The sequence below is a fragment of the Prosopis cineraria genome, unplaced genomic scaffold (genome assembly GCF_029017545.1).
Source record: "Prosopis cineraria cultivar Desert tree isolate PC_DT_omini unplaced genomic scaffold, ASM2901754v1 PC6, whole genome shotgun sequence".
Taxonomy (NCBI): Eukaryota; Viridiplantae; Streptophyta; class Magnoliopsida; order Fabales; family Fabaceae; genus Prosopis; species Prosopis cineraria.
In genome coordinates, this window is record NW_026555337.1 from 23725655 (window position 1) to 23731654 (window position 6000).

Below are 6000 nucleotides of genomic sequence, written 5' to 3' on the forward strand. Positions count from 1 at the left end.
GACGAATGGAGTTCAGTTTTACTTTCCTTCCTTTAGGTCCTATAAGGAATTATTGTCAACCAACATATAAGATTCATTCCTTTCTTCTTCATCTCTTTTAGTTCTTCATATAGCAAGGCATATAACCCCTCTTATCCGTATTTCCAAAACAATGTTAACACGCACAAAGCAACAATACATGTAAATCTCCTCAACTTTTGGACTAGTCATGTATAACTCCTATTATCTTTAAAAAGTTTAAAACTAATATCTTCATTGTAGAAGAGAATGACAAAAGGAGCATGGAAGGAAGAAGAAAATCTTTGAAGGCATTCTAAAGAACAAAAGATCATGCCAATATGTTACTTTTAAACTTTGTAAACTCAAGGGGTTATATGCAACTTACCTGAAGTTAAGGGAGATATATTTATCTTATCCAAATAAAAATAATTGAAAATCAATACTTCTATGAAAAACTTGGAAAACCGAGATCTCTCCTTAAGAAAGAAGAATGAGCATTCATATTCTGTACACTTTATGATATGGTTATCATGCGAGTCTCTTTAATATGTAGACCTTCATAATCTACTCCCCAAATCCAACATGTGGCTAACAGTTTTGAAGAAAATGTTGAAGAGTTTAACGGAGAGTTGAAATGAAGCTAAATCAGATGTGAATTCTATTCGATCATTAACTTAACATTCAAACCTACTCTTCCCCTGTTCTTCCTCTCGAAAATGGAGTATAAGAAAAGAAAAAATGAAGGATCATGATTTATTGAAAACTTCTTCTCTGTTACTTTTTGAACGACCTCTTGTGTTATTATAAGACTGTAGATTTCTCTACAGGGAAGATTTTGGTACTGAGTTGATGGAGTTTGTATATTTACATTACCAAACTTCCCAATCATGTGGGATGATCAATAGGAAAGGAATGTTTAAAAAAAGTTCAGTATATGGGAATGCTCTTTCTCAAACTTACCGATATATTATTATATGCTTCCTTTCTTATATGAGGATTTAAGCATAAATGGACGCTTCACATATCAAAACATTAATAATAAATGGACGCATCCCCTATTTTAATATTTGCCCCCTTAGAAGTAAATAAAAATAGTGAGGTTTAAAAACTTATTAGATATATAATATTTTAATGATTTAAATAAAATATGAAGAGCATATTTATAATAAAAAACTATATTAACTTATTCAATATAATTTTTTAAAAAAATGATGATAATTTATTTATGTATTATAATTTTAATCTTAGCATAATTATTGCTATTTTTTAAGAAATAATATTTTTTATTAAATTAGTTTGCACCTTTCGACTCAATATCCTGGCTCCGCCACTGTTTATTTAGGACCCCAGGACATAAAAAGTCAAGCTAATTTTGAACCACGTATCAACTATTATATTTCTTGTCTATTTTTATCAACTACGTTTGCAATTCAAGCAGTAACATAGTGCTGCAATGAATATTGTTAGTTTTCCCAACATCCATTCGATTAGTGTTTTTTTAGCAATATAAATTACCCATCTTAGCAACCACTACCAGTAACATAACAAAAACACTGCTACAAAAATGGATTTTGATAGCATGCCTTTATAGTAATTAAAAACGAAATGCCACTAGAATGAAAGCTGAAGTATATTAGATGGCTTTCTTTAATGAAATGTCACTGCTTATTAATTATTTTTTTTGCAATTTATTAAAATAACAAGAGTAGCGTTTCTTCATAAAATGCCACAATTTGTTATTATTGAACAATGTTGTGGCATTTCAAAAAGAAATGCCACATAATAATTATGATAAATTACAATAAAATAATTTTATTTATTTTGATTATTATAATAATTATTATATTTATTAATAACATTTTATATAATTAATTTTTTATAATTATTTATTATGGATATAACTATTTTTATTGATCAATAATGTAAAAATTTTAATTATATTAAAGTAAGAATTATTTCTATTATAACTATAATAATTACTAAAATATTATTATTAATATTGGTACGAATTATAATATAAATTAAGTAGTTAATTAATAATCATTATTAATATATAAAAATAATTAAAAATAAAAATATAAAATTACAAATATATTTTTTCAACATTATTTCATAATAAATATAATATTAAATAAATAATTTATTAATTAACCTTAGGTGGCGTTTTCTACTTGATGAAATGCCACCTAAAAGTTTTCATTTATTTTATTTAAATATATGCTATTTTTAATAATTTTTTATAATAAATATAAAATTAATTAATATTTTATTAATTTATTAACTATTGTACTATTAAATAATTTTATTATTTTAAAGTGCATGTAGAATATTTTGAAAAAATAGTTTGAAAATAATACATATTTTAATAGTTAAGTATACATGATTTTCAATTAGAAAGGAAACTATTTTTCATAGTTTATATTAAGTTTTAAAATTTTTATCAATTTGAATTTTAAATAATTAATTAAAAATTAAATAAAAATAATTTTAATTAAATGTTGTCCCCTGAATGAGACACGGTGTAAGGTAAGTTGTACTTTTAACGTGGCCAAAAAAAAGTTATATTTTTAATAGTTTATGAATTGTGGAGATTTATATAAATTTTATATTAGTAATTTAGAATGATCACAATTCAAAAACAACATTGTACATATTGGCTAGCAGAAGTTATTTGATTTATTAGCTATTGTACCACTCTCTTTACATCATCATGGATTTATAAGTTGTTCATCATAGTTCAAGTAATGTGCCAAACGGAATTATATGAATTGGTTTAAAATCGATTGTATATATGTTATCTATTTGAAATTTAAATTGGATCATTTAAAATGGAATAATCAAATTATTTATATTTTTGTAAAATTCTAAAATTACATTTTTTGTAAATATTTTTTGGACATTTTCTGAAAATATCTATCTATTTGAATTAAAATTAATATCTATCTATTTAAAAATTTAGAAAAATGAATCCGTGTTTACAATTTTCAATTTGTCATGATGATTTCTGAAAATTTCAATCTGTCCTAATAATTTCAAAAATTAAGCTCCATATAATAGAGTGTGTATATAAATTCAAATTAATATCCATCTATTTAATTTAAACAAAAGAATATTTTTTAAATATTTAGACTTAGCTTGATGATTTCAGAAAATTTTGATCATATAATGAAGTATATGTTGTAATTGTAGAATTACGTAAGGTGTGAACAAATAATTTAGTAATTTGGCCCCAAAAAAATTGAACATATAAATTAGTAATAACTTTTGAATTAGTTTTTCTTAATGTAAATGTGTTCTAGTTTATTCCTTAACAATGTACAACCATATGTGTGTGCGTAAGTGAGTTCTTTAATGGAAATTATGGACGGTTCAACCAAGGACTTTTATTTTGCCATTATATTAGCGCCATGGATATTTTTTCTTTTGGTCACATCAATGAGTTATAGAATGACTTTGAAATTTCTCAACAATGAATATTGCAATTTTAAAAAGCATTATTATTGGAAACATTAGTAAAAACACGGTAGAATAGATGCATCCGTAATAATTTTAAATTTATTTTTTATTAATTTATATGTGAAATCATATTTATTCTTTCCTTAATAATAAAGTGCAATTATAAATATGAATTTTTAAATATAATAATAAAACAAGACTCCATTACTGACCATCGCGCTACTCTTTTTACGTCATGGATTTATAAGTTGACTTAGCATGGAAATAAATGAGCATGAATAAAAAATGATGATATTCTTTTTTTCCCCAATCAATAAGCCACGAGAAGTTGTTCATCATCATTCAAGAAACACGCCAAATGGAATTGTATTAATTGGTTCATAATTTTATTACACGCATGCTTGGCCTCAAGAAATTCATTATCTTGCTTCCTTCCTTCCTTCCTTCCTTCTTAACATTAATATATTTTATCTTAAGATAGCTTAGATGGTAAAAATAGGATAAAGTGTTTGCACTGCTTAATATATACACGCACACATGCATGGGAATTTGAAAATTAATTATCATCATCATCACCATCACCATCATCAATGGTTATATCTTTGTACATAACACTGACTCCATTTATAGAATCATATTTTAAATATTTGAACATTACAAAAATAATGTCCCGGCTATTCAATTTCTAAGGGATAATTACAAACTTGAGCTGGCTTGACCAAAGAAAATGTGGACACGAACTAAAAAGATTAACGGTCACCATCAATAGCTTCTTTTTCTTGTTGGCTTTAGCAATGGATTGAGAAGAGCCAAGACTTTTCTACGTGATCTTAATGTTCAGAATGGAATGACTTAAATATACATAAAACTATTTTATTCCTCCACTATTATTGTGTCATTTTCTCTACGCATATGAATTGACTTAGACTTTGAAATTATGCATCAGCATAGAAAAATAAGATAACCATTATGACATTATTTAAAATTTTACTCCTCCACTTATATTGTAAGACATTGGAGGAGGGATTTTATGGCCTTTTTTTAAAATTTTATGATCACTCACGACTTATAAAGTATTTAAAACCTCAATGTTTTCTCATTATATAGGCTTAAAATAAATGCATATTTAGATTATTGACGAAATAAAGCAATTGTAGTGAAAGCTTGACGAATGACCAAAGATGGATGATAGTGAAAAGGCTTGATGGTTTGCGGTTATAACATAAAATTTTGGGGAAATAACATGTTGGCTCTCATTTTTGTTCCCCAAAAAATAACCATTCATGTTGATGGACCATAAACAGAAGTCCCAAAATAGTCAGCTTGAAACAAACAACAACAAAACAAAAAAAAAAAAAAATCAAAATCAGACAACATCATGAACGTCAGTTCTGTCTGCCTCTAGTAGGTGATCAAGGTCAACAAATTAAGGTGATCCAACTAATAAGGAGTTAGTCAACTTTCTATAAGAATATGAGTTAAAATATGGCTGTCAGCATGAGATTTTTCTTAAAAATTGTAACTTGTTAAAAAATGATTTGCAACCAACCTTTCAAATTTAAGTGGGAAGCGTGAAAATTAACTTTAAGGCCAAAGTTATTTAGATTTTAGATAATCTTACTTTTAGGTTTTGATCACTTAATGGACCTTTGGGTCAAATTTGATAGTCAATTGAAGATGGAATTTCTCATTGTATCCTTTTCTGCATAATGTTCCATGCCTTTCCGCCATAGCCACGAGAAAAAGATATATATATATATATATATATATAATAGGAGTTACAAATTGCATTGTCAGAATTTCTCTTAATTTTCTTAGGCATTTATTAAAATAAGTTAAATATAGTTTTCTTTTCTTTTCTTTTTTATGTCAAAGAATTGTTTTTATATGCTTTTATATCTTTTCTCTGTTCTGTTTGTATTTTATCATACAAACAAAATTAATTTTTTTCCCATTGTTTTTATACACAAAAAAAGTGATTTTACATTTTACAACTCTCATGTTATTATTTTGATCAAAAATATGTTTTGACCAAATCCAACTGATAAAACACAAACCAGTTCATTTCTTTGTTATTATGAGAGCCTTTGATTCAATAAACCAATAAATGGGATTTGCTATGATATCGCCAAAGAAAGTTATTGGAATTAGGTTAAATAACATTATATGAATGTAATGATGAAGCATACAAGAAACTCTTTGCTCACATTTACAATGTTGGAGAAGGTGTTGGCGCATTTATCAACTTGTTGGAGAAGATACAAAGACCACATTATTGTCCCACTTCTTCTATGTCATGGACATGAGTTTACTTGACTTTGAAATACAACACTCTTTAATTATAAAATCAAATTTATTCTAAGAATTGTTAGAGACTAATGTGTGCCATTGTCAAATTATTCTAACAAAAAGCAATCAACATACTATTGTGCATTGTTTTTCCACGACATAAGTATATGGTCATCTTGACTAGGAAAATTATGTATAAAATATTGTTTTACCATTCATGACTTTTGTTTCTCTGTGGCCATACTAATGAAGTGT